Here is a 14717-nt window from a genome sequence, read left to right as displayed (position 1 = left end):
TTGATTTTTATTTATTGTCCATTTCTCTGTTGATTGAGCTCATCAGATTGAGCAGCAAGATGGACATGGGACGAACAGTAGGGTCCAGGGGTCACTCGCTGTGGTGTTTCCCCTAAACCAAGACCAGTCTCTAGGATTTCAGTGTTTCTTTCCTCCTATTTGCCTTAGCTAAAGATCCCCTAGGCACTGGTGTTTTTAGAATTCTCCTTGTTCTCCATTAAACAAGTCCCTTAGAATCTTGACCCAATAGTGACTGATGGTGATCCTTGATTATGGAAGCTTGTAGGCATCCAACTCAAGCAGTCCTGCCTTTAGGCACAGCTCTGCCCCTTACTGGCTGTGTGGCTTCCCATGAGTTAGGCTCTCACTTTTTTTCATCTTTAAAATAGGACTATAATAATTCCTGTCTTATAAGTAAAATAAACTATCTTAGTATACAGAATGGAGCATGGTAAGTACTAGATAGATGATACCTGCTCTTGTGAGCTAATTTATGGCAATCATTGAAACTATTCAGCAATTAAGCTTTCATTGTGGAAAGACCCTTATGAAGCATGTTACACATGGTATCAGAGCGTGGAAGGAGGGATCTTTTGTTATATCAGCCACACTGCATCACAGGTGACTGCCAGCTCCTCCTTTCTGAACAGAAGCCGGGAGAAGATGGAAAGTTAGGTGTTCACAAAACAATTTCATTAATAATACTTGAGAGTTGATGGTTTTATTTTGTTAGCTTGGGCTCCCCAAGAAGCAGACCCTGAAATAAAGATTCAAAAACAAGTATTCATCTGGGAAGTAAAGGAAACATAAGAGATGGAGTGGGGGAATGTGACAAGGAAGAATACCTCATCAAGCTAGCCACCACTGTGCGTGATGGGAGCTTAATCCCACTAGGGCAACTCCATGACACGTCCCACTGTCATCACATTTAGGGGCGAGGGAACTGGGGTATTTATACACCAACCCGTGAGAGTCACCAATTAAGGGTCACACCTAGTGGTTTGTTAGTTCTCCAGCTCTTCTAGATTGCTACAAAGGGGTACAATGTAGCTCTGGCCAGCCAGGGAAGTCCTTATATAAAGATATGCAGGGTCTGTGTGCCCTGTGGTGGGAAAAACAAGGGCATATAAATGGGCACCAAAAGCATCTGTTTCAATTACTTATTTGTATAAGGTTTTAATGAGAACCTTCCTGAATATATATTTTTGAGGATACAGTAGGTTTATATTGAAGTTTGATTTAGAAACACATGTAGTTTGCATAAAGAAAAGCTATAACATGCCTATGGAATTTTAGACAATTTCTTCCAAACCATCAATCCTTGAGCACTTGCTGGACCCACTGCACCATCATCTTTATCAGTTTTACTTCACATGCTTGATCCCTCTGAAACTTTGGGGGAACATGACCAGAGCTTCATACAAGTTCCCTTTCTTTTCATTCTCTTTTCTACCCTTCCTAACTACTTTGCATATCAATATGTTATCCATGAACTGGCAGGGTACAGTTTATTTCATCTATTATTCTGCTTCACAAAGGAGGAAACTTATTAACACAGAAACTTAGATAACTGCTCTACTACCTGATCCACCTGGTAGTGCATTCACTTGCAGATTCTGCCAGTTTCTGTCCTTTTGTTATATTGCTGATAATTGTTATTCCTCTGACGTATACGATGTGCACCTCAGTCCTAAAAACTACGGAAGAAAAGCAACACAGAAATCATCATACCTGGTGCTTCATTTTTTGTGGGCTACCTGAAGTGACAGGCTTGTGGCTGTGTCCACATTCCTGTGAAATTAATGTTCCTTCTTCAGACACCTCTGATTGTATTTATAGCCACAGGACTTCAGTGTTATAAGTGTCCAGAAAGTTCTGAGTAATGCACAGAATTCTACATACACAGCAAATGCAGCCTTGGCAAAATGTAATCCCTGGTGAGAGAGAAAAACAGAATCAACAGTCCGTTGCTTTTATTGGAATAATAAAACTGGAGCAGTTTGTGTCTGAAAGTGCTGTAAACTAGATTTTGTTTTCATGTAAATTCCATAGCCAGGATATAATGGGCATTGTCATGAAATTGGCAAATGGAGAATTACAGTTTTTCAGAGAAAACTTGACTTCTCAACACTCTTTCCTTCTTTGTTTATTCATTGAAATATGCCTGTTTTTATGGATGGTTGGTCAAGATGTGGGCTTAAATGGAACAGTATTTCATGTGAGTGGGAAGAGAATTTGTGTATGTCTACCGAAACATTAAGGAAAAATGAGTACAAACATTTACTGTTACTGTCTTCCCATTCATTTTTTTCACCATATTAAGAACTTTAGAAGTACTCCATATGGACTATGCTGTTCTTAAGGCTTATTAAGGTGGGGACATTTTGCTTAATATATAGAACCTACTCTTAATTATTGTTTTGACCGTTTAAATGTAATTATATATCTTTGTTGTAAGAAAAATTTATAGAATTACATAACCATATTAAAGAATATTATGAAACTTCTGTCTTCAGTTGCTACTGTATTTGGCTTAGGGATTATAAGAGTTGAACTTTCAAGATACGCTATACAATGGGATGTAGCCTGATAGAATATAATGAAATGACCTTGACATACCTATAAATGCAACCAGCCAATGAAAAAACTCCATCGTTCACAAGAATGATTGTGATTGATTCTTTGAATCCCATTGGCCCATGGATCTGTGGCTGGGCTGTCTGTGCTCTGGTAGCTCTTTGAGAAAGATTAAGGATTCAACATTATTTAAATTTCTCTTTGTCTCTCACTCTCTGTCTCCAATATCGTAGTATGGCTAGTTCATATTTCTGTTCATTACATCATCTTAGAAGCTTTCAGAATCAAGTCATTCCTCATGAAGCAACAAAAAGAAAAATATCCCATTTTCAGCAAGTTTGAGTTAAAGCTGGCCAATTATGTAAAGTAACACTTAAAAAGGGGAGCCTGGAGAGGGACTTGGTGGCTATTTCAGGACTCATATTTGTGGTGGAGTGGACAGTCACTCAGAACCATATTCATGATACTGGTTATTTCCATCCCAATGAGGCCTTTAGGTCTTCATTCAGAAGCAGCTTGCTACAGCACGTGTATCATAGAAAAAACTGAGATTTTGTTTTGTTTTTGTATCTTAGGCTAGTAGATTAAGTAACACAGAACCTAGCTTTGAAACCTTTCTCCTTTTTTATTTATATTAATCTTATAGGTGAAAAATAAGTTCTGGTTTTAATTTATACTTTTCTGTATACTGGTATTAATCTTCTAAAATATGTGAATTAGCCATTTTGATTCTACAAGTTGTCTGCTCATTTCACTTTTTTATTGGTTTTTTATGTGTCTTCCATTTTTATTATAAAAATGTCAAACATTCAAAGGCAGTGAGTGTAGTATAATGAAGACTTTGGTCTCCATCACCCAACAAGTTTCATTTATAATTCCAATCATTCCTGTTCCTTCCAAGTAATTTTGAAGCAAATTAGAAATTTATTATAACATCTGTAAATATTTCTGCATGTATTTCTAAAATATAAAGCCCCAATGCCAAAATTAAAGCCTAAACTAATAGTCCATTAATAACAATTAAATGTTCAATATTCAGATCATCTCTTAAAAGTTTCAGTTTGTTTGAATCAGCTTCCAAAGAATGTCTCTACATGTGATTAGATGAAATATTTCTTAAATCTTGTTTTACTTGTAGGTCATCTCATCTCTCTTTTTTCCCCCCTGAATTTTTTTTAGAAGAAACCAAGTTATTTGTCCTGTAGAGTTTGCTATAAGCTGGATTTTGCTGTAGCATCCATGTGGTGACATTTAATATGCTCCTCCGACCCTGTGTTTCCTGTGGATTGTTAAGTGGACTTTGTGGTTTGGAAAGATTCCTTCATAAGTGGTGTCAGGAGGGATGTAATGTCTGGTTATCCAAATTTCTTGTGAAGTGACAGTCTGATGTTTATTGTCAAGTTCCATTGATCCATTAGGAATGGCAAAATGGTGATATTCCAGTTCTGTTATTCCTGTCTTGTTTATTAGCTGGGATGCTTGTATAAAGGCCGTGTTTCCACTATTCAGTAACTCTGTAGGATCAAGATCATTTGTATAGGAAAGGCAAGATAAAGGCTTAATTCTTTTTCTTTGTAATCAAATATAACAATTTCTTTCCCTAACATTTTGTAATGGTGACCAGTAAAGGTTCTTTTGGTTATGTTTTGTTTTATTTTGTTTTAAAGATCATTATGAACTCACAGAAATAACTAAATTTACTATGTTTCTATCCATTCTAGTTATATTTTCTTAATGATGCTTAAATTGTCCCACTTGAGAGATCAGCGAGAACCTCTGCAAATTGGCTTCTGAGTCTTCATCTTAGTCGGCTCAGGCTGACATAACAAAATAGTATAGCCTAGGTGACTTACACAACATTTGCTTCTCACAGTTCTGGCGGCTTGGAGTCTGAGATCTGGGTGCCAGCATGCTTGGGTTCTGGTGAGAGCCCTCTTCCTGGCTTGTTGATGACCACTTTTCACACTATGTCCTCATGTGGCAGGGGGAGAGAAAAACACAAGAGCTCCACCCTCGTGACCTCATCTGAACCTAGTTACCTCCCAAAGGCCTCTTTTCCAAATTCCATCACATGGGGGTTAGGGCACAGTTTAGTGCATAGCAGTCATTTTGACACAATCTTAGGAGTCTCAGTTTCTTTGCTTTCAGGTAAGACAAGATAATCCAAGCTCATTTTACACTTTTCCTATCCCAGCACTGGAGTCAGCTAATTTTTCAAGGAGCTCTGGCTCCTTTTAGTGGGAAATGGTCATTAAAAGCCAAAATCTAGGCACTAAGAGTGCTCATTGCTTTTGTTTTGGTCCTTATTTCTAGGCATTTTCAATGGACAGAAACAGGATTTTTTTCCAAGATAAAATATATTATGATTTTATAAATACACTTCCGACTCAAATTCAGGATTATTGGCTTTTTTTTAGCCTCGTTGATTTTATATCTGTATTCCTTTTCTTTATATCAAAAATCTTTGTTTTTAAGGTGACCATTAGCTTATTACTCATTTGTAAAATGAGCCTTAAAATAACAATAAAGTCTTGCTATGATATTGAAAGTATAAAATACGTTTGCAGTTCTTTTTTATTTTCCCTAAGGTGTATACCCCAATGGAGATTTATAGCCAAATTACTGTGTATTAAAAACACCCAGAGATAATTACTATTAACCTCATCGTTCCAGCTTTTGTTCTGTTTTCAAAGACCCACAACCCTAAGAGCACAGGAGACTAAGATATATATAGATTCCTGTAGCCTTTTTTTCAGTCAACATTGTGGTTTAAGTATTACCTATGTCAAAAACAATTCTCCATAAACATTATCTGAATGTCTGCATAGTATCATATTGTAATTACCTTAACAACTTTTCCATAATATGTAGACACATGACACCTTCTGATACATATTACTCTGTTACAATTAAGGAAAGATTCTGATTTGTACTCTAAACATCAGTGCATGGTACCTATGCTACCTGTCCAGGAGACTGTAACTCTGATTGTAATTCAGTAGATCTGGGACAGAACCTGAGATTCTACATTCCTAACAAATGCCCAGGTGAACCAATGCTGTTGGCCCTTGAATAGTATTTCAAACAACACTTGTATAAAGGATGATGATGGCCCAGTAATTTATTTATTTTCCTTCCTCTAAGACTGAACAAGGGGGCTGGACTTAGCAGGTCTAATTAGAGGTGAGTTTATTTACTGAGTTTCTAAGATACCTTCATGGTAAAAACTCATTTTAGGGTATTTTAGCCAAATCCTAAATAAAGTCATACTACTGGACAGTGTGACCTCTGGATGTTCTTTCTTCCTTCTGAGACCTTTAACCCCAGAGACACTTTTGTCTGCCTTTTCTGCCCTTAGGCCTATTTTAGATGTGTTATAGTTCAACATAAAAATATGGAGGTTCTTTACTGTGATAAGCTAGGGGGTAACCTCTTCCTGTGAAGGCAGGGATAGTAAGGACTGCTTTCTCATTCTGTTCATGTGTTGTTGAGTTAACCCCAAACTGTGTTGTGTTTGAGGCCCTTCCAGTGAGGCAGGTGGTGGGACAAGATCTGATGAGGCTTCAGAATTTCCCCAGAATACATGTTTTCTACATCTCTTGCAAGGCCCATGTTCCCAGATTTTTATTATCCTAATATTTGGCTGCCTGGTTCTAGGAATACAACTGTGAATAGCAAATATACCTGTTCTAAAGGATCTTAGAGTTTAGGAGGTCAGACAGGCGAGATACTTGGTAATTATAGAGCTTTATGGATGGTAAATGTCATAGTAAGTTATAAGTAGGCACAGAGGAGGGAATCATAATTCACTATTGTAGATTTTTTTTTCCAGGAAAAGTGAAGACAAGGTATAATTAGCCAAGGGGGAAAAAGGAGAGGAGGTCCTGGAAGGAGGGAATATCTTGTAGGAAGGTTTAAAGGTTCAAAAGAGAAAGAAGGGGGAAAAGGCAAATTGGGAACTTCAAGTAACCTGGTCTTGCGGATACCAGGGGAGATTATGAATGTGTGTGTCTGTGTGTGTCTGTGTGCACTCACGTGCTGGGAATGGAGGCATCATGTTGTTGAGGAGGATGAAGAAGTTGTAGAGGTAAGCCAGGGCCAGCTGAAACCTTTGAACTTAATTCTTAAGACTATGGGGAACTGTTAAAAAAATTTTAGGTAGGGAATGTCAACCTGTCCCCTCCTCCCCACCAAAAGACACAAAAACCTTAAACAAAAGCCACTCACTGCACCTTGAAGAATGAATTCCTGATTAGCACATGTGAAGGATGAAAAGACTGATTCAGAGCCCTGGAGAGTTTAATAATGACTAACATTTATGACTAACATTTATGAGTGTTTATGTCAGTGCTAGCGCTATTTTGAGACATTTTAAATGTATTATTTAACACTCCAAACAACCTGTTGAGGTGTATATGTTTACTATCATCATCCCCACTTACAGTTAAGTACGCTGCATCAAAATGTGGTTGAATTACACTTCTGCAGCCGTAGAACTACACAGTTCTAGAAGCATGACCTGAACCCAGGTGGTTTGGTCCCAAGGTTCACTCACTTCACTACTGGGTGTACGCACCTCCATGGAGACTATGATGAAGTAAGCAGGCATAGCTCTATTGCTTGAAGTTGGTTAATATGTGTACATATTATTCTAATTCAGTGGGGGAGAAGGGACTTGACACAAAGGCTGGTGAAATTATAAAAAACATTGACTATAGCAAACATTCTGAAGAGATCAGATACTTAATGAATGCTATTTAAGAGCGGCATCTGGTTGTCACCTGGGAAGTATTATGAGTAGGAACTTTATATCTTGGTTCATGTAGGTAGGTACATGTATGCTAACATTTCTACCATGCCCAGAATATGTGTACACATGGTTGGCTTAAAGTTCTACCCAGGTAGTGCCATGTTATAGCAAGGTATTATTTTTCATCATTCCATGTCTAGCAAGTTAATCAATATTAAAGTAGGTAGAAACTCACCTCATTAGGATACATTTAGAAGATTGAGAGTCAAGATTCCAGATTCCCAGTCAGAGCCCAAAAGACCTGTATAACCTTTAAACATTAAAATAAAATAAAATACATGTGTATGCTCCCGGAAAGAATTGGCATATATAGAGCTAGTTATTGACTAAGTGTTCCCAGTATAGAAATACAGATGCATTTTGGCACTTACCACATTTTCTTTTAAATACCTCACCATTTTTCAAAAGGTAAAAACAGGTCGCCAAAAGCAACAGAAGCAACCCATTTCTGCCAGCTTGGGCAAGTAACTTATCCTCTTGAAGTCCCCATTTCCTCATCTGTAAAATGACAATAATTATGCCTATTTTGCAGGAATATTGTGAGAAAATACATGTAAAGTGGTTGGCACCTAGTGGGTATCCAACCAATTTAAGATTGGTACTTTTTTTTTCTTCCTTGGCAGTTAGAGTTGCATTGTCATTATTTTAAAATGCTGAGATTACTTTTCAAATTGCTGTGCTGATTACAAGCTTTCTGAATGAAATAATTACTAAAAAACAGATCTCAGTGAAGAATTTAGATTTTTGAGAGGAATATACAAATATGCCACTATACTTTATCTCTACTCAAGAGTTAGCAGAGTTTACCTGTTAAGATGAAATATATCTTTTTCATAAAAGAGGCCAGCTTGGCATTTATTAGCTTTGACCATTGCTTGGCAAGGCTAGGTCCTAATTCTAAATTTAGAAAGTTAGCAAGACTCTTCATGTACCACAGTGTTCATTGCAGTTCTATTTACAATAGCCAGGACATGGAAGCAACCTAAGTGTCCATCGACAGATGATTGTATAAAGAACATGTGGCACATATATACAATGGAATATTACTCAGTCATAAAAAGAAACAAAATTGAGTTATTTGTAGTGAGGTGGATGGACCTAGAGACTGTCATACAGAGTGAAGTAAGTCAGAAAGAGAAAAACAAATACCGTATGCTAACACATATATATGGAATCTAAGAAAAAAAAAAAGGTTTTGAATAACATAGGGGCAGGACAGGAATAAAGATGCAGACATAGAGAATGGACTTGAGGACACGGGGAGGGGGATGGGTAAGCTGGGACAAAGTGAGAGAGTGGCATGGACATATGTACACTACCATATGTAAAATAGCTAGCTAGTGGGAAGCAGCCGCATAGCACAGGGAGATCAGCTCGGTGCTTTGTGACCACCTAGAGGGGTGGGATAGGGAGGGTGGGAGGGAGGGAGATGCAAGTGGGAAGAGATGTGGGGATATATGTATATGTATAACTGATTCACTTTGTTATAAAGCAGAAACTAACACACCATTGTAAAGCAATTATACTCCAATAAAGATGTAAAAAAAAAGAAAGTGAGCAAGACTCTTGTCACATGACTGTTGGTTTAATTAAAATGTGACCCCACAGTTTTCCAAGGAGACACGTTTCCTGGTGTCAAGTCTCATGTGTTTGCTACTAGACAGTAGGTTACGACTAGGGGCTGTTCGACTCAGCAAATAAAGATACAGCTTCCTCAGTCATATCCGGAGTGAATGGCAGTCCTCTTGCCTTTGAGTCAGCTGAAGGGTAAGGAGGTGAGAGATTTCCTAGCAGCTGTGATCATTTAAATCACAGTGGGTTATTTAAATCTAGTATCTTGTATAAAGCTTAAAAAATAATTTTCATGAGGACAAAAAACTATATGGGGTAAATCCCCCCATTTTTCCTTCGGATCAGGGCATTTTTTAGAATTTTATTTATTTATTTATTTTAATGAAGTGTAGTTGATTTACAGTGTTGTTTTAGTTTCAGGTGTACAGCAAAGTTACACACGTATGTATTCTTTTTTCAGATTCTTTTCCCTTATTGGTTAGTCCAAAATATTAAGTATAGTTCCCTGTGCTATATAGTAGGTCCTTGTAGGTTATCTGTTTCATATATAGTAGTGTGTATATGTTAATTCCACCAGGGTACGGTTTTTAAGAGTAGCCCATTATACAAATAAAGTTCACTTTCTCCTGTTTCTTGACTCTTGTAACAAGCAGTCACATGTTGTAGGAGCACTACATTTGCTTTGAAGCCAGAATCAGAGAAGTTCCTCCAGAGGAGAAGAGAGTGTAGCACTTAAGCACAAAGAGTGAAAGCATAAGAAATTGCACATAAGCTTTAAAAAATGGAATTTCATTAACGTAAAAATTTAGCAGAGTTTATTTTTCTTGTGAATAATTATAGTTTGTTTTACCCTTTGCGTTTTCTTTAGCCATCTGCTACGTTGAATCACTCCACATCCTCCCATTCATTTCCTTTTATTTATAATCCCTATGCAAACCTTAATTCACAGAGAAGCATTATCATAGCACAAATATGTCACAAGGTTGTGGGAAGGATAGACTGAGATTCAGGAATTAGTGTTGTTACTTAGATTTGAGAACAAGGGTGATGGTAACACCACACAGTTGATGTTGCTATTAGCATAAGGAATGGTGGTAATTTCAGGTTTACCACCAGAAAACAGGAGAGGGAGGGCTCCTGGTTGAGTTTTCAGTGATCCTTCAACGAAGCAGCAGGTGTGCCAGCAAGGGCCCTGCCTTAGCTTTGTGGCCTTCATTCCCATCAGGCTGGTTCTAGCAATTGTGAGCCACTGATGCTCCAAGGACATGATGTCACCTGCTGAAGGCTTCCAGTCTGTTGTGACAGAATAATCGGTCCCTGGTACAAAAGAAGCATATGCTGTTGATTGTGAGAACTCTGCCACTTGATGTCAGGAAGAGAAGTCATCAACAGTGGTGAATCCACTGTATGCCTAAAATTGCCATGAAGATCCTTCTCCATGAACCATTCTAGTCCTAACATTTATAATTGCTTGCCTTCTGTAACATAATCCCAGCATTGTATTTTCCTGCATTGATACTTGTGGTTCCCCCGCCTCTAGTAAAATCTCTAAAAATATTGAAGCGTCTATAACCCTGATTTGCACTGTTCTGCCAAGGGTGCTGTGATATTGTCATGACATCTAGCAAGAGTGACATGTAATGAAGACGTTCAGGTCGGAGTAGGCTCCATTGTTCTGCACAGGCAGCAGTGGGACGGGGGTGATGGGGGAGCTGTCTACAAAAGCATCTCCAAGGATGCCTTTGAGTGAAGTTGAGGCTCAGGATTTGGCAGAACTCATCCAGTGTGAAGACATGTACCCCACTCCACCACTCTCCCGCAAGAAATTCTCCAAGCAGAACAACCAGTGACATCTTGAAGCATTTACAGATCTTCAGGGATGGAGCCATGAACAGAAAGGATGATCACACCCTCAATCACCATCATTTAGATGCTCTGGATCTGAGAGAGGGATGTCTTAGGAAAACCACAGTGGCTCACGTATGGCTCCCAGAAACTTCTGCATGCAAGACATTTCCAGGACTGCTTTTCCAAATCACCCTTAGAACAGAAGATCGCATTAGGAGAGCTGAAGTCCCCAGAGTTATATCCAGTTTCTTGGATAGGAAGGGAAGAAAATGCAGACTTTTTCAGAGATGGTTTGCTATTTATCTGTTCTTGACATAAACGTGAGGCCTCAGAGAGTTCACTGATGCATCTCTTTACCATGGCAAATGAATAGTGAAGGGAACATTGTGTACTTGTAAAATCCAAGGTGGGGATGTTACATGAGCTGTCTCTGCCTTGAAGTTAATGTCTTTCAAAAGGTTAGTTTTTTTACATCTGGAAAATATTTCTCTATATTAATGTTTCTGTCTCCAAATCACCATAAAGTTTTATCATGCATATTTTAAACAAATTATGGAAATGCCTATTTAGAGTCTCTTTTAAAGGTTATTATTGCAAGATTATTATTATTATTGCAATTAAGTAAGTTGTATGAAATAAGAGTCTGCTTTTGTGCCTGGGTAGATTGTGCTGATTGGGTTAATAAACACCTTCATCCTTAGAGCTAGAGCATTTGGATGGAATATCAGGGATGAATGACATTTCTATAACTTTTTAATCAAAGAGCCATCTTTTCTGGACCTGTTTATTTTGGAAAACAGCGTTAAATGTTTTTTTCAGTTCAGTGTGAAAATGCTTTTTCATAAGTATAGCAATGAGTTAATAATCACCGTCTTCACTAAAACTAAAAGAAACATCCAACAAGAAAAGCTGCTAAATCAGTCTTCCCCTACCCGCCCCCCCCAAGAAAAAGCGGACTGTTTTTTTCTATTTTTCCCACACACAAAGAGTACGCCTTGGTTTTTTGTTGTCTATTCCTTCAAACTCAAATAAGGCTAAACTAGACACAATTCATGTTTACAGAAATCAGACACTTTTTTTTTTTGGTCCCCTGCCATTTCTCTCCTCCATGGGACAATTTCTTACTGGATTTCTTGCCAAATGAGGATAGGAATGGAAAGGCTGTCAGGAGCCAGTAAGCGCATTTGAGAAAAGACAGGTCAAGGTTTTTCATTTTAGAAAGCCTGCAAAATACAGAACAGCTTACAGATATGTGCTGGGATGCTTCCAGCTGACACTTTTATTGTGATCTATTTTATTAAGTTCTACTGATGGGCCCAGCCTGTGGGATGGCCCTCAAGTATGACAGTGTCAAATGCTCCTGGTGGCAGGCTTGACGGGGGCTGATGGCTCCTTCCATTGAGAGAGCATCAGCCTTTTGCAGTAAAGAGCAGAGCAAAGCTCCTACTGACTGACAGCCCTGTGAGCTGCTTTTGTTTTGCATTCTTTAACACTCGACACCCTTAGAGGGTAGTTTATCCAAAGAAGTCAGATTCCAAAGCAACCTTCCTTTAGAAGTCAAGAAGCAAGAGGATGGACTGAAGATGAACTTACTGATTATCACTACTCTCCATTTTAATAGCAGATAGAAAGGTTTTTTTGTTTGGCTTTGTTTTTATTTTAAGTATAGCTGATTTACAACGTTGTGTTAATTTCTGCCGTACAGCAAAGTGACTCAGTTATAAATATATCTATTCTTTTTCATATTCTTTTCCATTATGGTTTAGTCACAGGGTATTAGATATAGTTCCCTGTGCTATACAGTAGGACCTTGTTGTTCACCCATTCTCTATATACTAGTTTGCATCTGCTAACCCCAGCCTCCCAGTCCTTCCCTCCCTCAGCCCCCTCCCCCTTGGCAACCACAAGTCTGTTCTCTATGTCTATGAGTCTGTTTCTGTTTCCTAGATAGGTTCATTTGTATCATATTTTAGATTCCACATATAACTAATATCACATGGTATTTGTCTCTGTCCGACTTACTTCGCTTAGTATGATCATCTCTAGGTCCATCCATGTTGCTGCCAATGGAATTATTTCATTGCAGATGGAAAGTTTTGAAGCCTGCTGATTACGTTACTAAATAGTCACTGACCTAAGTCTCAAGAGATAAAGTAGCCACCACTTTAGAGGCATGGCTATTTCTGGCTCTAAATGTATACAAAAATATTAAGAATTTAATCCCAGTTTTGACTGCAGTAAATGTTCTTTCAGAGAAAAAATGGAATCATAAACAGTGTAATCCCTATAGAGTTGAAATTAGATCTTGTGGGAAAGGAATAATTTTCCTTGTTTACATATTAAAAGCTGTGCAAATTTAATTTCTTCTTCATTGTCATTATCTGGATTTGATACTCCCACTGGGCTGTCAAGAGAAGTCTCAGGAGATGGGGATGATTCTAGCAGTGGCCAGTGTTCTGTCAGTGGTGGGATGGATGGATCCAAGCCAGTCATCTCTGATGGGAAGCAGAGACTATGGGCGGCATCCCCACCCCATTTTTTCTAGATCTATCAGGAATCATAATTAGGGAACTAACTAACCTTGGAAGCACTGAAGGGTGTGGTGACATTGTGACATGCCACCCGAATGCCCCTTCAATGAAGAACTTGTTGCCCCAACTACTGGGAGGGCTGTGGACAGACAACAGGGTTGACAGGAATGGTTCCAGCTGCACAGGACCACTGGGTCCAAGGTTTTGCCTTTCTTGGGAAGGCCACATCCAAGGACTGACCCATGTGCTGGTATGAGTGCCTGGTCATCTAGGCCCAAATCAGAACAACTAAGGGCCATTCTAGCTCTGGGACCAGCCAAGGTCAAGCCTGCATCATGGCTCAACTTCCCCCTCTGTCCACTCCTTTGCAGAGGAGACTATTCCAAAGTCTGTCCTTAATACACAGGATGCTCTAAAACTCCATCTGAGGGTCAACTTCCCAGGGAGCCCAAGCTGCAGTCAACAGACAACCAGACACACTGCAGATGCTTTACTGCATGATGTGCAATTACAATTATAAGTGACTTTGTAGGTTTGTAACCCTGTTTTATGTGTGATGGGTCCTGTTAGCAATACAAGCAACTTCACAGCTAATACTAAGAGGATAGAAATGTGATGTGAATTTATGGAAAGAAGGTCTCAAGCCTTTATCTTTACATCTAGGATCAAGCATCAGCTCCTGACGGAATTGGAGAAAATCAAAAGATTCTATTCCGTTTCGTGAGACGTATATTGGTTTTAGTCTATGGAGAAGTTTTTACAGTTTTTGAGTTATGTGCATGGCCCTATGAATTTTTCCCTTTTAAAAAACTTCCACCCTTTTGATTTAAGATTTTGAAGAATTACTGCCTTCATTATCAGGACTCAGTGATGCTGCCAATTCAGTTATCTATAGTGGAGGGCAGCGGTGGCCAAGATAAACGAAAACAATGCATTATCCAGAATCATTTATGTTTTTCCCTAACTACTTTTTCTTACATTTGAATACAAATACCTTATAGAATGAAGTTTTAAATAATCTGCCTGTGGACAATTGAAAACACTATATTTATATTTGATTCTTTCTCTAAGAAGTTATAATCAAATATAGTAATGAAGATGAAGCATTACCTTGCATAAAAGTCATTCTTGGTATTTTATCAGTCACAAAGGATACTAAAAGGCAGTAGAGGGGTAATGGGGTCAGTTGAGTGAATGGATAGTGGAAAGATACTTGCAGGGGAAAGCAGGTTGCCATTTTTCAGATTGCATTCAGAATTTCCTTAGCAATTGCAAACAGAATGGAAGGAGATGATTTGTTTGAGAAACTGACCTTACTTGGTTGTTACATGTATGAAAAATTTTAACAAAGCAACCCTTTAAGCCATTTTGATTTTAAA

At 38.4% G+C, this 14717-nt stretch overlaps 1 protein-coding gene and 1 long non-coding RNA gene across 8 annotated transcripts in view; one reads left to right on the top strand and one right to left on the bottom strand.

The window, feature by feature from the left end:
• RBMS3 (RNA binding motif single stranded interacting protein 3) overlaps positions 1–14717 on the top strand; it is a 724151-nt gene that overhangs the window by 443370 nt on the left and 266064 nt on the right. The gene's annotated exons all lie outside the window — the stretch shown is intronic.
• Positions 609–10169, bottom strand: LOC125965609 (uncharacterized). 2 transcript variants are annotated; one of them, XR_007479697.1, is made up of 6 exons: positions 10073–10169; positions 7759–7885; positions 7563–7637; positions 2620–2736; positions 1732–1934; positions 609–757 (listed from the first exon to the last, which is right to left on the bottom strand). It is a non-coding gene; the product is annotated as an uncharacterized LOC125965609 (long non-coding RNA). The 2 variants fall into 2 exon arrangements; XR_007479698.1 differs by lacking the exon at positions 7563–7637.

This window comes from Orcinus orca, chromosome 10 (genome assembly GCF_937001465.1).
Source record: "Orcinus orca chromosome 10, mOrcOrc1.1, whole genome shotgun sequence".
NCBI classification, from domain to species: Eukaryota; Metazoa; Chordata; class Mammalia; order Artiodactyla; family Delphinidae; genus Orcinus; species Orcinus orca.
Note: the sequence above shows the minus strand (reverse complement) of the source record. Positions and strands in the feature narration are given on the sequence as shown.